The sequence below is a fragment of the Chrysemys picta genome, chromosome 2 (genome assembly GCF_011386835.1).
Source record: "Chrysemys picta bellii isolate R12L10 chromosome 2, ASM1138683v2, whole genome shotgun sequence".
NCBI classification, from domain to species: Eukaryota; Metazoa; Chordata; order Testudines; family Emydidae; genus Chrysemys; species Chrysemys picta.
Window position 1 is genome coordinate 179,615,701 of NC_088792.1, and position 23,929 is coordinate 179,639,629.

The following is a 23,929-nucleotide window of genomic DNA, read 5'->3' on the forward strand; positions in this document are numbered from 1 at the left end:
AACAGCACCTCGAACAGTGAAACGCTCCCGTATACCAGACTGATGCATTGGATAAATACTGAATTAAGGGACAAAGTGATGTTTGCTGAATTAAGAGAACAATTTTCTGCCGGACCTAAGTGTCCCTTGGAAGTTTCTGCCCAAGATGTGTCCTGCCCCTTCCACCTCTGAGCAGGTTCCAGTGTCAGGAGATATGGCTGCAGGCTTTACTGCCTCCGTCTAGTATATCTGTCTGGGAAAGACTTCACTGCATTCCCCAGCCAGACATCTTTCTGTACCAGTACATTCTTACAGAATAGAAATGATTAACGAAGGAATTAACCAGCCTTTCCACAGCTAGGTCAAAACCTTGTGCAACCATAATTTACATTTTTACCAGGCAGACTTTAACTCATTGTCACAATTTTTGGATCCCGTTTGAGAATGACAGTAGGATAAGAGGGACAAGCTCCACCTCCCCAGGAAAGCGAAGGGAATCAGCTGTGGGTGATATTGTGTGGAAAATTAAATTAAGCCTAAATGAACAAATGGAACAGGGTCTTGCCCTAGAACGGAGCTGAAGTTAACCTTCCTGGAACTCTGTTGTCCCTGAGGTCATTCTGAGTGTGGTACACTGAGGCGGCTTGTTTCCAAGCATTAGTGAATGTCAGCTAAGACACAGTGGCTGTCTGTGACAAATGAATAGCAGTGGACTAGGTAAGGACTTCCCCGCCTCTCCCCATAAAAGCTTCCTGCTCCTATTAAAATATCTCTCAGAGAGAGAAAAAGCATTTCTCCATAGACTGGCCTCAGTGTTGAGATTTCTTTGCTTACAGCATAAAGTGTACCCAGTGTATGTGTTACAGATCTCCAGGGGGCTACAGATTTATGGTTGAGAAGCCTTGAACTACATCAGTAAAATAATCTGTGGTTGTTCAGAGGGGCAAAGTCAAAGAAGCAGGATTCTGACCAACCTGGCAGTTCTGACAGGATATGGTACTCCTCTTCACTTCCTTTCCTAAAGAGTTTTGCAGAGGTGGCTGCCTTTCCTCAGTGGTGGTTGCCTTTTCCTCATGCATCCGATGAAGTGGGTTTTAGCCCATGAAAGCTTATGCTCAAATAAACTTGTTAGTCTCTAAAGTGCCACAAGTACTCCTGTTCTTTTTCCTCAGTGGGTTTCAATATATGTGGGGCCTGATTCTGAGAGATGTCGAGCATTCTCAACTCCCATTCAGCACCTACAAGGATTGGGTCCTGTGAAGTGTTGAACACCTCCTGAGAGTTGCTGAACACCCTCAATTCCCACATCTTCACTCCCTACTAGGCCAGAAGGGGAAAGCTTTGCCTACCAAGTTTCAGTAGAGCAAGGAGATCCCAGAGAAGAGATTCTACTCTGTGGCTTCACTGGCTGGCAGTCCATGTTGAGCGCCGCTGGAGCAGCTCTGTGTTAAGTCAGCCAGCAGGATGCACAGCCATACAGACACAAACTTTGCTACGCCCCCTGTAGCCAGCATCTGTGAGAGAAAACTGTAAATTATGTTTTGGTTTTTGCAAAGAAAAATTTGCCTTTGGGCACCAAGAGTCCTTTTGCTTTAACCCAACCCTCCCTAAAAACCTTTCCACATTCTTATGTGAACAAATCACTAACATCCAGTGTACAAAGGGCAGCATCATTCTTTGAGCTCTAGCTTGCATTGGAAAGAAAGAGTATATTACACTCCAACAAGTAGAAAAGAAAGTAAGAGACCAAAAAGTTACTGCACTTTGGTACGACCGTCTGAGAGCCTGGAGGTAGCAGCTGGAAAGCAATGCACGTGAGTCACTCATCTCCTGCACACTTTATTAGGGTAAGTGCACATAGCCTGCCAAAAAAGAGGCCAAATCCCTTCCATTATTTGCTGTCTATCAGAACAGCATAGACTAAAAGAATAAAGATCAGAGAACTTAAAATCTTGCCAAGGCGCAAAAAAAAAAAAAGTGCTTGTTTACATATAATACATGAGAACGGTCATCAGAGTCTGCACAAGACCCATGTGTATCCTTCTGGGCTGAACTGGTGTCACACTGCTAGTTGCATCTACATGAATTTTGGATGAGTGCCGCTCTGTGTTCAGTTTTGGGTGAGGACATGTTGGAAGGGTGTCCATGATAGATTTGTCACATCTTGCGTCGTATGTCTCACTTATGTTTATGATTTCTGGTTTTAGCTGTCATCTGTGATGATCACTTGCCGTGAATTTATCATGCACTTTGTGGAAAAAATCATGGGCTAATTACAGATTTTATCAACCTTTATGACATATCTATGATTGTAAGCCTCCTGCTTACTGAATGTTCCATTCCTTCAGCAGATCCTCTTCCATCGTCTTCAAGGGGTATCTTCATCTCTTTATAGGACTCGTGCAGTAGTCCAGAAGCCAACTAGTCCAAAGCCAGTCAGCCAGCCTCTTTCCTCCCTTGCTTTCTTCCTTCCCAGAAATAGATGTTCCTTTCCTTACCCTAAAATTTTACAGAACAGCTGATCCAATTAACCAGGGAAGCAGATGTGAATGAATGAACACAGATTGTTATTGTATTTAGTACTGTCTATGTTCAGTGCTTGTACCTTTAAAAAGTTATTTGCATGGCAAACAAAACTTTTCAATAATGTAATGAATACACACTGGAGAATGTTTATTTTCCATTAGTGAGTGGGAGGTATTTTATTCTTTTCTGAAGTGGAAGCAGAAGAAAAAATAATTAGCTAGAGTTGGCACCCCTAGAGTCAACAGAATATCATGACCAGATGTCCGTGTTTAACTGGTTCTCGCTTTGTAAGGGACATTTGTGGATTATTTAAAAAAAAAAAGAACAAAATAATCTCCAAAGACTTTAGTTTAGAGGCTGGTTTTATTGAGAACAAACAACACATAGTTGTTGTGTTTTTTTAAGGGTAGTCCAACTGGATTTGTATCAAAGGTAACTGTCCAGATTGTTATAGAACCAGCTTAATTTTAATTTAAGCAGGGACAAACTAGTCCCTGATGCAGCTGCATTGGTATCAGTGCAGTTACACCAGGGAGGATTTGGTCACTTTCTTTTTAATGTTTGCTGTTTTTTTAACTGGTTTATCATTATTTAAAGGGAAAAAAATAATTTCACATCAGTAGCAAAACCAGGAGTAACATCATGATTGGCCTCCACTTAAAAGTTAGGTTTACATGGGTTTGTTGCCAATATAGACTCCATAGAGTAGACACAGCCTTAAACAGTGTTAAAGAGGTATATACTAGTCTAATTACATCAGTGTCGCAATAGCAGTGATAAACACATACGGTCTCAGTGCAAAATAAGTCTTGCACCAGGGAAGATTTTTGCTCTGGTCATATGCAGTGTTTTGGAAGTTTTTACTGCCACTCCCCATGTCACACTGATTCTTTTGATAAACCGGAGTTCAGTTTCCCAGGTATGGCAGCCTTCCACTTTCCCAAGTAGTAGTATGCACTAAAAAGAGGTACAGTATTCCAAATATATCTGACCATAGCAATATGTACTACCCACTAAATCGCCTAACACTGCAGGGTAAGTTCCAAGACCCCTTACAGGGTAAGCTCCATCTTGCACTGGTGCAGTGCATCCACACTGAAGATTTGCACTGGTGTAGATGCACTGGTGCAAACCACCCCAGTATGGCCAGGACCTCGAGGTTGGAGTAAGAAGAGAAGGCATGCACATGAGACACATTTTATTTATGCAGTGTTATGGAAAACTGATTTAATGAATGTATAAGTCTATTCAGTGTACAGGTTTGCATAAAGTACCTAGTGAGTAGCAGTGCACATATTAAATCCCTGGGGGATCCAGCAGTCTGACAGCTCCCTGTACTTTGAGCTTCTGAGACATGAGCAGTTTGCTGAAATCTCTCCTCACCTAAATACCATTGCAGCTTGGTAGCTGCTCTGTTCAGATTGCCAGGGCAGGCTTCTTCCAGGGCACAAGTATATATCTTGTATCTGCAAACAACATTCAAGGCACAAGTGCCTTGGCAGAGACTGGCGCAAATACTCTGACTGTATTGGCCACACTGTACAAAATGTTTTCCTGTGGCAGATGATCGTTGCTCTATAGCATCTGTCTTTGCTGGTATATTCTAAAATTATCTTGCATGGGAGCCCAGACCTACATACAGGTTATTTTGCCGGTTTAAAAAAAAAACAGAGAGAAGACACTTATTTCTTCATCCATATTATCTCCGTGTTTGAGTCGCTTCACTGGCTCCTTACTGAGCTGTGAATCCGATTCAAATTTATCCAAGGCCCTCCATTGCTCAGGCCCTATTTACATCTCCTGCTTCTGAAACCCACCCCAACTTCTTTACCAATCACACCAGCCTCAACATCCCTTTGTCTGAGTGGAATTCATTTGTGGCCAGGGTGTCGTCATCCATATGCAAGCCAGGGATGCTCTCGGAAAAAGAACATGGCACATGCCCAATAGGAGGAACTGTTCGTGCCATGGATGCGCCTGTCTTCTTGTTCTAGTGTGTAGAATCTCAGCTGGCAGTGCCCTGGGAGGAAAGCAGAAATGTGTGTGTCGCAAAGGCACAGCAACATTAGTAAGTTAGTGGGAGGCAATTATGGCTGCTGTTCAGATATAATCAAAATGCCTGTGTCACTACAGCAAAAAGGGCTGCCAGCCCTGGGACACTTTATCAAAAGAACCTGTCTGACACGGGGTGTAGCAGTGAAAGCCTCCAATTCACTGCTCTCAGTCTGTGTGAGGATGACTGTCGGAGGATGGGTCACTCGCCCTGGCTCATGAATCCTTTTGCTTGCCCCTCTGTTGGGACTGCCCTGTGAGGGCTAATTAGTGCCAACAGTGAAGGTAGTTTTTGTGGTATGGACAACTGTCCCCCGGGAACTGGGCACGAGGCCCATTTCCACATAGGTTGCCAAACAGTCATCAAATCTAATGACGTTCATTGAGTTGGTACTGATCTAGCTGAATTCAGGCCTGTGCCACAGAGGTAAAAAGTCCCATATCTCCACACTAATTCCCCTGAGCTCCTCAGTTCCCCATAAGACCTCTTTCTGGGTTAAACGTACCCAATTAGAAAGAACAAAGCATTGGCTTCCTAAGCCAGAGATTGTGGGTTCAAGTCCCATCTGGGGTGAGAAACAAGAGCCCCATGCAGAAACTAGTCTCTTTTGCCTTTGTTACTGTTTGTTTCCAGCTTCTCAGTTAATCAACGCAAATATTAACTGCTCAGCTGGAAACTGAAGATGTGTTACAAATAATTTTTTGTGCCCATTGTTCTGGCCTTTGAAAGCTTTGCATATGAAGACTGCCTGGGTCATGTTTATCCGCAGAGCCCAACAGACGGATAACACAGTGAATATGTTGGGAAGCTGAAAAGAGTTACTTCACATTGAAGTTAAGCTCATCATGTTAGGTTTCTTTATAGCCTCATATGTGCTTTTCACTGTGGGTAGGCTTTGCGCTGTCAATTCGCCTTTGGCTTCTTTTCCAGCTATCTCAGAACCTAAAAGGAGCAACAGTGAAAACAAACATGGGATTCTTTACTATAGTAAAGCACCTTTTAAACACTGAAGATAAGGGTCTGGATTCACCTGACTAGCACAGGGAGGTACACAGGACCGGCTCCAGGGTTTTTGCCGCCCCAAGCAGCCCCCTCCCCCCCCCAAAAAAGCTGTGATCTGCAGCACTTCCGCCGCGATTCTACCGCCGCTGCTTCTTCGGCAGCAATTCGGCGGCAGGTCCTTCCCACCGAGAGGGAGTGAGGGACCCGCTGCCAAATTGCCGTGGAAGAGCTGGACGTGCCGCCCCCTTCTGTGTGCCGCCCCAAGCACCAGCTTGCTAGGCTGGTGTCTGGAGCCGGCCCTGGAGGTACAAGTTGCACCTACTTGTACCAGCAAGGCCTGCTGCACATCTGTTTTGAGGGGGTTTGCCACCTGGCCTTAGGATAGGTTTTACAACAGGGTGGACAACAGTTTCCTCTGAAGTTTTATAGGAGCTCTGCTGGTGAAAGGTGACTACAAAGAGGATGCACTGAATCATCCGCTCAGACCTTAGTTGCCCTGGTCACACCTGTTTCCAAGCCAGCGCTGGCCCCACTCCCAGCAGAAGGGAATTTGCATCAGCTTTCCACAATTCCACAACTCCAGCCTTCCCTCTACTAGACTCTGCTTTGCGAGTCTGGTGCCCTGGCTGACATTGGTAGAGGGCACAATAACGAGGGGTGAATTGCCCCAGTCCTGTCCAAAGTACCATTTCCCTTCCACCGGCATGTATCTTCTGCAATTGTGTACAGGAAGGTATAAAAACGTGAGCCCCCTTATCTTAAAAAACATATCCGAGGGAATCCTATAAAATGTGAAGCAGTTGGGAAATTGAAGGTCAGTGCCTTGGCGATTGCTACTACTGCTTTAGTTCATGTGACCAGCCCTCTGTTCTTTCTGAAGTATGTTACCCTGGTCCGCATTACATTTTTGCCTGTGGATAGTGTCCACGGTGGCAGGAGTCTAGTACACCACAGAACGGAGTAATGTAAAATACATTTTTTTTATTGGGGATGAGCATAATGGATTAAATAAGGAACAGTCTACAGTACTCATCTGTGAGTGGTAATAGTTCATTTTGCTAGCACAACATGTTTTTAACAATGTGTTTTCCATTAACGCAGCATAGATATAAAAGATTATATTTTAATTGTGAGCCTCATCTGCAGTACTGCCAGCCTCAAATGTTAAAAAATCATGAGACAGGCCCAAAATCATGAGATTTTAAATGTTGGGGTGGGAGTTTATTTGCCTTCTGATTTTTGAGTTTTAGCAGGTGAACTTGCTTCACATTTTCCAGCTTTTTTAAATGCAACTATAAGAGCTAGAAATTTCTTTCTTTTTTTTTTTTTTTAAATGAAAGTTGAGATTTTCTTGCGATCTCTTGACTTCAGCAGGTGGGGCTTTAACAAGAAGACTAAATATTTCAAGGCTCACAATAAAACTGTGAAACCCTCTGATGACCTTTCTACCCCAGAGGGTACCAGACTGGGAGTAGACTAGGATAGATTGCTGCCTCTGCCACTAACTCACTATGGGACCTTGGGAAAATCACTTTCCCTCATGATGCCTTAATTTCACTGTCTCTAAAATGGGGTTCATGATACCCAACTTTGTAAAGTGTTTTGAAATCTGTGGATTAACAATGCTCTAGAAATACTGATTCTGATTATTTTCAAAGTCTTATTTAGGTTGCTTGCCAGCTAGCCTTGTTCCTGCAAGCTGTGACATGGGCAGAATTAGGGATGGTTTATTCTAAAAGTTCCCATGACAGGTGCAGATCCAACCTCTGTGTTAAGGTGGAAGTTGGGAATGGCACTGGAAGGTCAAATCCCTCTGCCTATGAAACTTCCTCAAGAAGGTAGCTGATGTGAAGTCTTTGTAGATATCCATGCAGGTCCCATTAGTCTAGAGTCATTTTAACAAACAGTATAGAAAGGGAACAGCAAGATTGTTTTTAAAATTGTTGTTTTTAATATATTTTCCCTCCACTGCTAGACATTATCAAGTGTGGCAGGTGTCTCTTAGAAGGTTGGTGAGTCAGCCCCTCGAGGAACAATATTGTGGCTCCATGAGATAATCAGCCACGGGCACACTTTGAGTAGACATGTTCCTCTCTCCATCCACACAGTCCCAAGTGCTGATATTCTAGCACTCCTCTGGTGCTGGAGTCATGAGCAAAACTCCTGTCTGAATCCACCCATGCATGGTTACACTTGGTTTTGTAACTGGAATTCTATCTCATCCACACTGAAATTCTGTGATTTGATTATTCCAGAGAGTACACAAATCTCCCAGTATTAGGCCTGGTTTACCAGAAATTTTTGTACCAGTATAATTGTCACTTGGGGTGTGATTTTTTTTTTTAACCAATATAATTACACTGGTACTACCCTTAGTGTGGGTGCAGTTATACCAGTATAAAGATGCACCTTTTTTACCAGTATACCTGTGTCCATTGTAGTGGGGCTGTACCGCTTTAACTGCCACCAGTATAGTCAGTGGTACAACTTTCGCGTATGGATAAGGCCTTAGAAATTATGAGCCCTTGGCCAGACTTAAGTTTGCATTTATTAAGGTACTACTCTGGTTATTAGAAATTGGGACTATATTAAGTGTTGTGAAGTTATGTTCATGTTATTATGCAGCAATTTGAGATACTGGAGCTATACAATTGTAAAATTGAAGTTGCTGTTTGTGCTGGAGTCACTTCCATTTCACATACATGCTGTCAGTATGGAAAGCGATTTTCAAACTCCTTTTTTAACATGGCCATTTATATTTTTTTGCCTACAATAAATCTGTTGTGGTATAAATCTAGTTTTCTGAAACCTGCAGTTTTTACTTTTAGTTCATAGTAGGGGGTTTTAATCACAGACACTACTGCTTTTCCTCAGAGTCCAACAGTGAAGGTAAACATTGCAGTCAGAAAAGTAAATACAATTGATTAGGTTAGTTTTCTTTCTAACATCCAGACCCTGGGCTTCCTACTGATAGTGGGGTTATAACATTGGCTGCTTGGTGTTCAGTAAAAAAAAATCAAACTGAGTTCACATGGCAATAGGGCCCACAGTAAAAACTGTCTTTTTGAATTGCTCATAATCATTCAACCTCCTAGGGATTACAGGTAGAAAGTAGTATGTGTTTGGGAATGCTGGTTATTTAGATCATGGGTTATTAGGTTGAAAAACCTTTCTAGGGCTTGTCTACATGGAAGATGAGCTGAATTAAGTAGAAGTGTGACTTTAAAGTGCACTAGTTTAAAAGCATGTTAAGCCCCTGTGGGGATGCTTTCATTCAGAACTAAAAGTGGTTTTAATTTGCTTTATCTTAATTCACTTAAAAGTGAATTAAATGTCTCTGTCTGTCTATCTTTCTAGCTATCATTTCCTCCCCCGCAATCAAATGTTAGTTGGTTCTAGAGCAAACTTAAGAATTGCAACAAGTTTCAAATGGGGATAATACAATTTACCAACTCACAGGGATATTGCATTAGTTAATGAACCAGATTCATTCCACCACGGGCACAGATAGATGCAAAGTGCACCCCCTAAACCCATGGGAACACTTTTACTGGAGTGGGGTTCAAATTCAGGGACACCTTCCCCTTAGGAGTTTACCTAGAAAAAATTGCTTTAAATTCTGCCTGGTGCTCTCCTGAGCCCCAGTGAAAGAAGTTGCCCGGGGTCATGTCAAACTGTGGCTGTGTAGTCGCATACTGTGTATGCATGGCACCAGAGCTGAGAGAGAGCTCTCCCAGTGCTATTAAAAAAAATCCACCTCCATGAGGGGAGTAGCTACCAGTGCTGGGAGCTCGGCTCCCAGCACTGGTGCACTGTCTACACTGCCACTTTACAGCGCTGAAACTTGCAGCGCTCAGGGGTGTGTTTTTTCACACCCAAGCGCGAGAAAGTTGCAGCGCCAGTGTAGACAAGTCCTGAGAAACACACACCATGACCTTGCCTTAGGGCATGCTAGAAGATGGAGGAACCTAGACTGGAGTTGTCTAGTAAAAGTCTGCCTGAATGAGGTATACCAACATGAGCCGTCAGCAATGGCCACAGGGCAAGCAGGATCACCCAGGAATGCTGAGATTTCTTGAGTTCCTTAAACTTTTTAAGTTGGAGCAAAGGGTACTTATTCTCCATTAAAACAAACAAATGGAAAAATATAGTGAATCTGGCCTAAGGCCTTGGCTACACTTGGGACTTCCCAGCACTGCCGTGGCAGTGCTGTGAAGCGTGACTGTAGTCGCGCCGCCAGTGCTGCAAGAGAACTCTCGCAGCGCTGTATGTACTCCACCTCTCCGAGGGGAATAGCTTGCAGCGCTGCGAGTGAGCGTGCAGCGCTGCAGGCTCTGATTACACTGGCGCTTTACAGCGCTGTACTCGCGCTCGGGGGGGGGGGGCGTTTTCACACCCCTGAGCGCAGCGAGTTGCAGCGCTGTACAGCGCCAGTGTAGCCAAGGCCTAAGCCACCATTGCTCACTGCAGTGTAATTTAATTGTGTCTTGTAGCGGGGCAGCCTAAGTCACGCTAAACCAGTTTGAGCCCCAATGGCATTTTTCAAGAATCCCTTTCAGAAAGATGAAGCTACAGAATGATTGTGGAAAGGGGAGGCTGGAATCCAGGCAGCTGGAACGTGATTAATTCTTTCTGTCTCAGTCGGCTGCTTGGGCATAGGCTGAGACCTTGGCGCTGGTGTAAGCTCTGCAGCCTGGGGAGTTATTAAACAAGCATCAGTCTTTCTGATGGATCCAGAGGTGGAGCATCTCACATATTTAGAGCTGCTGATTCACTTTGATCCTCACAAGATAAGCTATATTTGCTACTTTTCAGAATGGGTTTATGGCTTGTTTAATAGCATTAAGCTGGCTCTGCCAGGAATAAAATATGAACTAAAAACATTAAGCTACTATTTTAAGATTAAAAAAAGACTTAACAAATTTCCTTAAGAAGAACAATTTTAATTTAATTGTGGAGTAATTTCAGCTGAAATGGTAATCAAGATACCTATGTAACAGTTAGTTTAAACCATGGATTACTTATAGTCTGTTTTTACTGTTGTATGAGGAGCCAAATTCATTTCTGGTGCAACTCTGGCTAGTCAGTGGAATTATATCTCTGATGAATTTGTGCTTCCACTAAAGCCCATGGCAGAACTCCCATTGACGTCAAGGGGAGAATGGAACTGGACCCTGTGGCAGGTTGGAACCAGACCCAATAATAGATACAGTAGAACTCTGCCTATTATACTTTGGTAGAATCCAAACTGGGAGAGAATTGGAGGGGATTTATTAAAGTCACTCCACTAGCCACTTGATGGCAAGTTAGGGCTTGTTTTAGGGAGAAGAATAAAATCTGTTCTGGAATCCAAGTGATTTTATTCCAGAAAAATGTAATTATTCTGCTATATTATAATTATTCTGCTATGCAGTTTCCTTGTGTAGACACACCCTTAGATTCTCAGTATGTATAAGAACTATATTTTATCCAGTTGAACTACCTGGGAAATTAAAGTTAGGAAAAATGTAATTACCCAGTCTGGAATTAGATCTGGACACTGGAAGTAATGCCCTCTCATCTCTTACAAAAATGCCAGATTTCAGAGTAGCAGCCGTGTTAGTCTGTATCCGCAAAAAGAAGAACAGGAGTACTTGTGGCACCTTAGAGACTAACAAATTTTGTACTCCTGTTCTTCTTTTTGCAAAAATGCCAGAGGCTCTTTAATGACAAGTGCTTAAGCCAAGTCCTTTGTAACCTTTTTTGTTTTTGGCGGAGAGAGGGAAGCAGAGGGAGGAGGTGAAAAAGAGGGGAAGGAAACAGGTCTCAGGTTCTGAACACCAGTTTGTTTTCAAATTCATTTTGAAAGAAAGACTGATTTACCAATCCCATTTTACCCTACAAGATAGCTGTTCCCAAATTAAAGAAGACCGAATGTTTACAAGACCAAAGGTTTACAAGACCAAAATTCCTAAGCTATAGTAACTCTTATTCATAACAAAATATGCTCACGCTTCCTATATCATCATCATACAATAAAGATAGTGATAAAGCTACAGTGTACCTCACTCAGAGAGATGGTAGAATGGAATGTTTATAAAAAAACAACAAACCAAACCATAAAATGTGTGGAGGATGCAGGATTTGCTGTGTCTGTGGTTATGTTGTGTGCAATACACTTACTGACCTGACACTACAGCTTGTAGTTCTTTCTAAATGAAGACTTGGATTTCCTATCACTTTCCCTGTCACTCTGCAGACAAGATGTAATTTCCTCCATGTTCTTAGGGCTGCCTGAATGCAGACAAAACTGTCAATGTAATGGCTGCATTAATTACTCCAAAGCATCAGTCTGACGTTTCTTTTTGTAAAGAGTCAGGTTCAGTGCCAGACTACAATTAGCTTGTTTAGGGCGGGATGGGGAATGGGTTAGGAGAGAATAACATAAAGATTAACAGCTGTAAATGTAACCCATTCATATCTGCATAAACAATTCTGTGTAGGACAGGAAAGTCTAAAGAAAATTAATCTGCTTGATTGCCTAATCTTCCCAAATCCTTTACAACAGCTGGGCATCTAGCTGTTTTCAACTAACAAAAAGAAACATATTAAAGACAGATGCTAATACCTGAGATTGACCATAGATTGTCACAGCCATGTGATTTTTATTATTATAATGTAGACTGAAATGATGGACTGCATTTTACTGTCAGGGGAACATAGAGCAATTGGAAGTAATCGGAGCAAATAAAGGACCAAATACAGAGGTCCTTACCCAGTAAATTCCCACTGAAGTTAAGGACTGAATTATATTTAAAAAAAATACCCACATGCTGAAGTTAATGGGTGTTTTGCCTTAATGGATGGTGAATAAGGATTTTCAGCTTTTGGGTCAATGATTTTAATGGAAGTTTGTGTGAGTAAAGATTGAGTAGAAACTCAGGAAAGACTGAAGGGTTTGGCCATAGACTTTTCCCCAAATCCTTTTGGTGGCATGGAAAAGCACCAGACAGTTGCTAAGGAAGCATAAGTCTGAGCATGTTTCAGATGCTTTAGCACAAAGGTTCTCAACCTGTGATTCATAGAGCTCATCCTGGTGGTCTGTGGATAGTGGGCTGGTCAGATGGTGTTGGCTCTTCCTCTGAATTTCAAGAGGTTAAATTGTATTGACAGCTAAAAATACATTAAATACTTCATTAATCTCACTTTCCCACGTAAGCGTTTGCTCAAGTTGCTACAGGGATGTTATGTGATGGTGAATGAGAAAGGTGACTTTAAACCAATCTCTCTATCAAAATGTGGTTCATGCTATAAAAAGTTTGGGAATCCATGCTTTGCCATGATACATGGGGAAGTAGGAAAGCATAAGACTCAGCTGCTATATAAGGGCTTGATCCTGCGCTCATTGAAATGAACAGCAAAACTCCCCTTGACTTCAGTGGTGCAGGATCAGGCTTTGAGTACGTTCACATGCTTCACACACACACACACACACACACACACACACACACACACACCAACCAAAGACTTAAGTTTAAAAGAATTTGGCAATCCACAACTAACAAAGCAAACACCACATGCACAAAAAACTGAAACAAGCAAGCAAACAAAAATGAATATGGGAGCTATTAGAAAAGTTACTGAGGACTTGATCCTCAAGGCACTGAGTAGTCAAAAGCATACTGATATGTAAGCGCTTTGGGGCGAGGGCTACCTTTTTGTTCTGAGTTTGTACAGCACCTAGCACAATGTGGCCCTGGTCATTGACTGGGGCAGCAAGGCTCTCCTGCAATAAAAATAATAAATAACATGTGTACGCATGTACAGTGCCTAGCACAATCAGGCCATGAGCCCTCACTGGGGCTTCTGAGCACTATCTCAATAAACATAAGTGATCATAAATAATGATTACTGATCTCACTTTTGTACTTTTCCCTCTACTATTGTATCTTCAATGCTGGTTAGGTGGTGTTCATCCATCCAGAGTCTCCATCGTAACATGCTGTTATCGGGGCACCTTTTCTCAAGTGATTTGTGTGTTGGTTGCCCCGGCCCAACATCTTGCCCAAACAACCTATCCCGAAAGGGGCTAACCTCTTTTTTTTTTTTCTTCTTTTTTTCTTTTAAGGAGAACCATCTCTCTCTCTTTCCTTGATTTAATATCTCTTCAAACCACTGCCACAGTTAAATTATCTCCTTCAGAATCAGTTCTTCACATCTCCATTTCACCTGCTTTTTTGTCTCAGCTGTGGATTCTGGCCTTGACAATAAAATCAGATCATTTCTTCCAGTTCTCACACTGCTCATGTGAGGTGTGTGGGTCTTAATTGCTGGGTGACACCTAAACTGATCATTGAGAATAGGTCATGTGCTTTGAGACCTGCATTCCCAACATTCTCTGAAGGGTGTATGTTTTCATCATTTATGTAACATTCAGAATGAACTATTGCAGTGGTTCTCAACTGGGGATATGCGTGCCCCTGGGTGTCTGCAGACGTCTTCCAGGGGGTATGTCAACTCCTATAGATCAGCAAAAACAATGAGGAGTCCTTGTGGCACCTTGGAGACTAACAAATTTATTTGGGCATAAACTGTCGTGGGCTAAAACCCACTTCATCAGATGCATGTAGTGAAAATACAGAGGCAGGTATAAATACACAGCACATGAAAAGATGGGAGTTGCCTTACCAAGTGGGGGGGGGGGGTCAGTGCTAACGAGCCAATTCAATTAAGGTGGAAGTGGGCTATTCTCAACAGTTGACAAGAAGGGGTAAATACTAATGAGGCCAATGTAATCAAGGTGGCTCATTTCAAACAGTTGACAAGAATCATGACAGGTTTCAGAGTAGCAGCCGTGTTAGTCTGTATCCACAAAAAGAACAGGAGTACTTGTGGCACCTTAGAGACTAACAAATTTATTTGAGCATAAGCTTTCGTGGACTACAGCCCACTTCTTTGTGACCCATCCACTCCCAGTCTTTATTCAGGCCTAATTTGATGGTGTCCAATTTGCAAATTAATTCCAGTTCTGCGGTTTCTTGTTGGAGTCTGTTTTTTGAAATTTTGTTGTTGAAGAATTGCCACTTCTAAGTCTGTTATTGAGTGACTCCTCGTTGTTTTTGCTGATACAGACTAACACGGCTACCACTCTGAAAGCTGTCATCTAGATCAGTGTTTTTCAACCTCGGGGTCACGACCCCCAGAGGGGTCCTGGGACGGGTTTAGGGGGGTTTGTAAGTGCAGGGCTGGTGTTAGTGGGTGGCAAGCAGAGCAATAGTCCAGAGCCCCATGCCACAGGGGGCCCTGTGAAGCTCTGGACGGCGGGCTTGCACTTGAGCCCCAGGAGGTGGGGCTTGGGCTTCAGACTCCTAAAAGGGGTACAGTAGTCTGGAAAGGTTGAACTGAACTATGGGATAACTTGAGGTTCCATAATAGTCAAGCCTTGGTCACCGAGTCACAGACTCTGGGTTGTTGGGTTGTTGTTTTTTTAAAACATAATTCTGGGGCAAACTGGTTGGTGGTAGGATGCTTTATACACATATCTAAACAAGCTGCTTGAGACCTAAAAAATTGTTACAAGCTAATTAATTCCACTGTTGGGCCGTGATTGACCTGAGACTTCTCTGAAACCACTTTAGACTACTGATCCTCAGAGACTCAGGGCCCGATTCACCATTGCGTTACTCTAATTTTATGTCAGTGTAACTCCAGTGAAATCAGTGGAGTTCAACCAACATAAAACTGGAGTCACACAGTGGTGAATCTGGCCCAAGCAGGGATTCATGAACTGAAATCTTGGTCTTGGTGATACTATATAAACTGTTCTTACACATGGGCATTTTATTCAATCCATTGTTTTTTCCAATATTTGTGAAGTATATCTTCTCTCAATTGGCTTTAAACTAAAAAGTATTTATGTTCATTTGTTTTTTATAATATTCAGACAAGGGAAAAAGATTCAATTTACTTTTGTAAATTATGCTGGCCTTAATAAAAATTATATTAGCCAGTGATACAGCCATGATTAATGCCACCCTTGCTATGTATATCTCTGCCAAATTTATTCCCTTGTCAGGAATTTTATTTATGGAGTATGGTTAGAGTATCATATACTGTATATTTTAGTCAGGGCTTCTTATTATACATACAAGGATTTCTTCAGCCCTTGAGCAGTAAGTTTTGTTTTTCAACGGCACCCTCCTCCACAAGACATCTCAAAGTGTGTTCTTCATTTCCATGCCCAGATCCGTCTCCTACAGAACTATTCCATTGCTAGTGCTGGAAACGTTCATATTAATATAGATTTAGATCAATTCAAAAGCTTTGCATCAGAATTCAATAAGTGATTCATGCATCATCTAAAAATGCTGGCCGCACTGAATAAGCTAGCTCAGTATTATAGTTCTCAAGCCTGAAAGAAAAAAAACACACTCACTCACTCTCACTCTCTCACCCCATTTTGAGCTTTGATTCTCTCTTCTGGTCTTTGCCGGCCAAGTCTATGAATAGGAAAAATCCTTCTTTCTCTCTTGCAAGTCATCTCTTGCTCCTCCATCATTATTTTTATCACCACCAAACTGTTTTTGTTTTTTATATTTAAATTATCAGTTGCCCCATATGAGTGTTGAAATACCTGTGGTCTCCAAACTAGTTGATATCTGCATGTCATTTTACAACAGCTGGATTTCACGGATAGTGAGCACTTTTACACAAAGGGCCAAATTCTGGTCCCTCTGAAGTCAGTGGGACAATGAGCGGCACTAGTAGTTCTCTCAAGACTGTATAATTCTAGGACATACTTATGAAGGGCAATAACACGCAAAGGGAGTTGCTTGGGTAAAAGGTTTAGTGTAACAGAGCAGTGGAATGTTTTAGTCCTGGTAGCAAAACACTCCCTTGAAAGCTTTAATTCACCACCATCATCTTTCCATAGCTCATTAACCCTTTGCTTACGGCAGGCAACTCCAACTCCCCTGACATGACAAACATGAAGTAATTGAAGGTTTTATTTTGTTTTTACAACTAATCTTGCATAAAAGTGCTGCAATGTGCTTGTTACAGGCTCATCCTTTACCCGTAAGCTCTGTCCCCAGCTGTTGTTATTTATTATTCGTATTATAATAGTGCCTAGAGACTCCACCCGAAATCAGGGCCCCAGTGGTCTGAGAACTGTAAAACACAGACTAATAGACAGTCCCTACCCCAAAGAGCTTACTGTGCAAACCGACAAGTCAGGTGAGAGCTGGGGGGAAGGGATGTAATATACAAGCAGAGGGATGGTTGCAAACAGCATGTTAGTACCATGATCTTTTGTTGGGTTTCTTTGTAATGCTTTGGGTAGGGTTTTGTTGGGAGGGGATTGGCTAAACAGAGAGAGAGAAAGGAAGGGGGAGGGGCATTGAGAGGAGGGAGAGCAAGGAGGACAGGAGAAAGGAGGGAAGAAAGGCAGTGTGGACGGCAGGTGCAGTGAGGCTGAAGAGAAGAGACTGTGAGGGAGGGAGCTGGAGCAAACAGCCAGTGAGCCCACAGTCAGAGCTGTACCAAACTTGTGCACCGGTGACCTCATCAGCATCCGTAGGTCCTTGCGGCAGCTGCTTGTCTGTTCCTGCCAGCTGAGATTCTGGATGGGTCCTCCCAGAAGTTTTTAGTCTTTGAGCTTGTATGGCTGGGGAGGGAGGGGGGTGCATGGGTCCTGATGCCCCCAGAGTGGGGCGTTTCCCTTGGCAGTTCTGGATTCAGGGGTGCTGGGGGATGGGCAATGCCACCTGGGTCACAGTTCCTCCCTTTCCCCAATGGTACCGTAATACCTGTTGCTGCTGCTTGTCTCTGCTCCCGCGGGCTGAGCTTCTGGGGGACTGCCTTGGCCACCAGCTACTTAGCCCTGCCTGGTTTAATTCCATACCCCCATGGACTAGACGTGGAAAAGAAGATTGAGGGCCTTGGCTCTTCTTTGAGCAATCCTGGGTAAGGTGCTGGGGTGGGGGTGGGGTTTCTCCTGAGGCCTAAGTAGATAGCATATGGTGTAACAATGCTATTAGTATACAGTGTCTCTCTAATCCAGGGGTCTCAAACATGTGGCCCGGGGGCCGCATACGGCCCGTGGGGTTATTTTCTGCGGCCCGCGAGCTCCTCGTGGCCCCCCGGCCCTCCCCCAGCGTTTACCTGCCTGCCTGCCCTGCCCCCGTGCCGCTCCAGGAAGCGGACGGAACCTGGGGAAGGAGGGGCACAGGCATGTGTGTGGCTGTTGCTTCAGGCACCGCCCCCGGTGCGCGTCAGGCCGGAGCCCACCCACTGAACCCCTCCTGCAGTCGAACCCCCTGCCCTGAGCCTCCTGCCGCACCCTGACCCCCTGCCGCACCCCTCCTGCACCCCACACCCCAACTCCCTGCCCTGAGCCCCCGCCACACCCCTGGGGCCAGGGAGGGGGCAGAGTTGGGGTGGGGATTTCAGGGAAGGGGTTGGAATGGGGGCAGGGAAGGGGTGGGAAGAGGCGGGGCAGGGGCGGGGCCTCATGGAAGGGGTGGAGTGGGGGTGGGGCCGAGAGCAGCGGAGGGGAGGTGTCAGTAAATGCGGCCCTCGGGCCAATGTACTAGTCCTCATGTGGCCCTCTTGGTCATTTCAGTTTGAGACCCCTGCTCTAATCCTTACAGCAGTGTAGTGATGAGTTAGCTAAATAACAGAAGCACTTGCCCGTGTGACAGTAATGTTTGGAAATATTGACACTGTGTGGCAAGATTTTCTGTAGCTAAAGGCTAATGAGCTAAGATAGTCTCTCAATCATCAGTGCAGCCCCTTGGAGCAATGGCATTGAAGTCAGTGAGTTTGCACAGGTGTAACTGAGGCCTTGGCTACACTGGCGCTGTACAGCGCTGCAACTTGCTGCGCTCAGGGGTGTGAAAACGCGCCCCCCCCCCCCCCCGAGCGCAGCGAGTACAGCGCTGTAAAGCGCCAGTGTAATCAGAGCGTGCAGCGCTGCAAGCTATTCCCCTCGGAGAGGTGGAGTACATACAGCGCTGTAAGAGCTCTCTCGCAGCGCTGGCGACGCGACTACACTCGCGCTTCACAGTGCTGCCGCGGCAGTGCTGTGAAGTCCCAAGTGTAGCCAAGGCCTGAGATGGGAATCTTGCCTGCTGTCTGTTGCCTGGGTTTAAGACATGACTGGAAAATCTTGATTTATGGTCCCAAAGATGTATACCTTGTGATGCCTGAAGTATGCGGAGATATGACTGTATGATTATGGTGCCCCTGAGAGACCAATGAGAATATCTATTTTCCAGAGCTATCCTTGTGATCAAAATTTTAAATAAATTAGAATGACAGTATGAGCTAGTGCCTTCAAGTTCTGTAATTGCATATGATTTCTGAGATGTCAGTCTTGAATTACCTGTCGCGGTCTCTCAACCTCGTACATGTTGTCACTCTGGAATGGCTCACGACTGAGAGTGCCTACCTCAGGGCAGATAGTCAGAAAACAGGGTAGACAACCCAAACTGGTGGTGTGTACTATAATTAGCCAGTGACAAATGTGAACTCCTGGATCACTATAATAGTCTTACTGTGGAGTCACAGTCTCCAGTCTATCTTGCTATCTAAGCAAGCTGGACTTAGTGCAGGGGTAAAAGTAACTTAAGGGACTTACCAGTACGCAGGGCCAGGGTCCTGAGCAAGGGCCGGGGGGCGCTCAGGCGGAAGGGGCGGGGCCTCAGGCAGAAGCTGTGGGGCCTTTAAATCCCCGGGCCCTTTAAATGGCCACCGCTACCCCAGGGCTCTGGCAGCGGGGCTCTGGTGGTGATTTAAAGGGACAGGGGCTCCGGCCGCTGCCGGGATCCCAGGGCCCTTTTAAATTGCCGGCCTGGGGAAGCTGCCCCCTGCAGGTACGGTTGGCTGTGTACCGGCTTTTGCCAGTACTCCGTACTGTACCATACCAGCTTACTTTCACCTCTGACTTAGTGATAAATGATTACTCCAAAAATCGCACCGTATTTAGGTTGTTCCAGTCCCAAGAGACCAGATACTTACTCCAGATCAATGGGTATCTGTACACCAAAGACAACACCTGTAGCCAATCCTGTGTAACTTATAAATAGCTATCCTATAAAAGATGGCTAGTTTAAGGGGGCATTCTATGTAAGTTAAACTGAACATGCTGTGAGAATTCGCTTCCTGGGAAGGATTGGTGATGTACTTTCTTTTTTTCTTTTCTATACCACGTTACTTTGCCTTTAGACAAAAAAATTTGGCTGAGCTGGGTTATTTGGTCTCTTGAACATTCTTAATATTGAACTGCAAGTATAGTCAATTAGTTGCCTACCCTTTTAGACAATATTCTTTGGGCTAATCAGGAGGATATACGATATCTATGCATATTTATTTAAGAAATTATATTGTTTAACATACATTTATTCATATTCTTCAGTTTTACATTTTTTATTATATTAGAAAATGGAGAATGATGCATTTCCTTATTAGGATGACTTTTATTTACTCATGATTTGTTTCCAGCTGCATTTGATGGAAATTGGAATTCAATTAAAAATGCATAAACACATCATTTTAGAATAGTTTTTATTAATTAAATAAAACAACCTTAAATATTCTGGCCACATAAGGAAAAAAAGTTTTATCAAAACATGTTTTTCATTTAAAACGACACCATGTTCCCAATTATCTGAACAGCATGGGGGAAACCGATTTAATTTGGATAACTGGGAGTCTGGTTAATCAAGAGGGCAGGAGCTAATCAGCAGCAGGGTGGTCTTCCCTGCGGTCGGGGCTGCTACTCCTCCTTGCAGTCTTGGCCAGGGATCTCTCTGCTCTGCCCTGCTCACTCACTCCTGTAACAGCAGGGCTACAGAGGGCAACCTGGTTGCTGCCGGGCTGGTGACACCTGCTTTCTGCAGGATCGGGGTGGGGGGAAGCTGTAGTCCTGGTGGGTCAAAGCAGAGATCCCCAGCCAGGACTCTGCTCTGCCCTGCCAGGACAACACCTTCCCTGCACCTTGTGCATGCAGGGATCAGGTGTCACTGCCAGTTCTGCTCTGCTCTGCTTACTCATTTCCCTGACAGTAAGGCTGAGGGCTCCCTGTGCTGCCACACAATTCTCTGCTCTATTATCTGAACCATTATCTGAATCCCACCCTTCAGTATGAAGTACATGCTGCAGAGGTCAGGTGTGTCATGCTGGGGGACAAGGAGGGAATTAAGATAATGTGGGGGTTTGGATAAGAGTTGTAGATAAACAGGAATATACTGTCATTGATTAAACAAAGGAAGCATTAACTGTGGTTAGTAAATTGACAAAAAAAATCTGACTCATGGTGACAAGAAACAAAGTTATTTAGGGTGCCTAGAAATGCAGAGAGGTGTCTCGTGAGATTTTCAAAAGTACCTAAGCAGGTTTGGTGCCTAAGTCCTGTTGAAGTCAATGGGAATTAGGTGCTTTTAAAAATCCCGCTAGGTGCCTCTCCGAATCTTAATACCTAAATACCTTTGGAAATCTGACTCCTCCTTTTCCTCCCTGTTTTTTAGAATTAGTAGAGCTCATCCTTTCCCACCTGATTTGTATTCATAGTCTGGAAGAGGAAAACAAGCTTTCCTGCTTTGTTAACTCCTAATAAATGTCTAAACTTTGAATGAACTAATCCACATGAAGAAAATATCCTCTCTGCACCTGCTGGTTCAACTGAACCCAAAAGTAATTAAGGCAAAAGCTTTTCTGCACAACAGGAACTGAAACTCCTTAGATTTGCAAAAATGACAATACCGGCAGTTGCTCTAGTGTAAAGATTGAACATAATATAGATACATAATGCAGTACAGAACATTGTGACATATTTATAAAGCTTGAGTTGACTTCAAAAGTTTAGGATGTGTTTTCTGTGATTCTGAATATAATTAAATAAGTTCATTCAAACTGATGAGGACTCATGAAAGCATCATCTCTTTTTTAATTACTTAACTGATTTTAATAATTATAGTAAGTTTAAATCTTATTACAGGTTGTCATAATTTCACATTTAATTTTAAACAGGTTCATTTTTAAAAGAAAACTGTATTTAATTTTAAATTTAAAAAATCTGATATAAATAACTTTAAAAAAATATTTTATTTTTATCCACCATGGCACGCAGGTGGGGGAGTTCAGCCTACACTCTGAGGACCCCATTCCCTATTTAAACATTCAGACTATCCTTGAAATGTCTAAATCTGCCCTTTCTCTTCAAAAATATACTTTTTTTCTGCTGACTAATTTAACTCATTCTACCAAATCTCAGGATCTTGAAAACCCCCTGAACAACAGTGATAGGTGCAGGCTCTGGACTAATGAATCTTTGTGATGTAAATGCAGTTTTTGATTAGATGCCCAGACTCCAAATAAAGGCCTTTTTGATTTCCTTGTGAATAGGAGGAGGAGAAAATATTTGATTGTAGGTTCACATCCTGGACTGAACAAGTCCAGGGCTAGCCTCGTTCCAGCTGGACGTTGGACATCTAATTTTGTTTCCAGTGAAAATGGGGCTGTCAGCGTATTTGAAGGAGTCAGAGCAGATGGAAAAATAAAGCTGGCATTGCAGAGTTTGAGAATTGATGAGATTGGAAAATCTGTAAGTGAGTTAGGGCTGTCGTGCATTGATCAAGTCATGGAACCTGATATTCTTTGCTAATTATTTAGGACATCTGACAAGTACAGGGATTGTGTGTGGGTAGAGTGACTTGCTGGACAGCAGAAAACCAAAATGCTGTGTGACTTATATAAAATGTAGTATGCCAGTCCCAAGCATTGAAATATCATGAGTCGGGTCCCCAGAAAATCATGGGATTGGCTTAAAATTCATGAACATTTTAAAAATATACATAAAGTTTGTGTTCTAACTGTCTGGTGGTTTTTGAGCCTTTGGGTTCATGTTTTCAAGCTTTTCTCTGCAACCATGAGGGCTAGATACTTATTTTTTTTTTAAATGAAAGCTGAGATTCACATATAATCACATGATTCCACAAGCTGTTGCGGTAAGAAAAGCACCAACTATTATAAATGATATCTATATGACATAGATGATAAAAGCATGTGAGTTGATAGCATTGAAAATGTTGTTATAAATCTTTGGGCTTGTGTAAGGTATCAGATAATCCTATCTACAAAACAGGCAGATGCCCCACTTTGCCTGGAGCAAACGCTTCCAGGGAGTTAGGGTGAAATTCATCCTTGTACAGAGGGCCAGCACAAACCTTACATGCTCAAAATAAGGATTGAATGGGACCTAAGTGGTGTGTAGGCCCTGTATTGTGTGTGTGTATATAGGGTTTTGCTCAGGGGTGTATTTTACTCTCAAAATTAGTACAGTCTCCATAGCTCATTCAGTTTTTGGCCTCTGCTGAGCTTGCTAACAAGGATGCCAAGTAGGGCTAATATTAGTGATGGTTTTGTGAAGTAGACTCCTGGACTTAGACTAAAACCACCAGCTCATTTCAAAAGCTGACAAATGCCAACAGCTTTCAGTGACAAGTGCCATATCTGAATGTAAACTAGTGACCTAGAAGCCAAAGCCTCTTGTGTCATTTTGCCAATCTCCTGAACCAACTAGTCCCTCCACCTCATTTTTAAGGCAAGCAGAACACTTGACTGCACTGCTGCATGTGATATCCTGGAGTGATTCCATTGCTTGTCTCTCTCTCTCCAATTTGCCAAGGCACAGGAGCATTGTGGAAGCTACAATACTTATAAAACAACCTGAAACTGAAGTCCCCATTTCTACTGTTCAGACCCAGCACCTTGTTGACAATTGGGCCAGATTCTGAGTTTAGTTACACGGGTGTGACTCCAGAGTGAAACCCCTGGAGTGATGACAGAGATACGCCTGTGTCACGGACAGCAGAATTTGGCCCATTATATGGAGTGACCCTTTTTAGCTATGCCACACCTTCTGACTTGAGGAGCAGTGTCAGCCAAAGAGAGAGTCTCTATGAGCTGGGGGGGCCTTTTGAAGGTAGGATGGTAGAAATGGTGATGGAAGCTCTGGAAACTGTTATTTTATTAAAAGTGTGAATTTTCCTCCCTTTGAAGGTAATACAACAATAGGGGGTGAGTAGAGCACTCGGAAATGGGGTGGGATTGAGCACTCTGGATGGTCAATACTTGTGTAAAATTATTTTATTTAAGAACTCCAGGACAAGGATAAGAACCTGCAAAAGAGCTAGGCCTTTTGAGATTCACAACATACATATTGTTTTATATAAATTAGATGTATTCAGAATCTTGTGCCTCACCCTGTGGGTAAATATCTTACTATTTTTGCTGAAATAAGCTTGCTATGTTTTTCTTAGCTTTTGTGTCATTAATGTGGCTCTTGTTATCTGCAACAGTGAGCTGCTCTTGTGAAAGATGTTTGTAGGA

The 23,929-nt window shown here is 43.3% G+C and overlaps 1 protein-coding gene across 4 annotated transcripts in view; it reads right to left on the minus strand.

Annotated features, from left to right (window-relative positions):
* Window positions 1-23,929, minus strand: part of LOC101951390 (Gfo/Idh/MocA-like oxidoreductase domain containing 1) — a 344,332-nt gene that overhangs the window by 124,442 nt on the left and 195,961 nt on the right. The window lies entirely within an intron of this gene.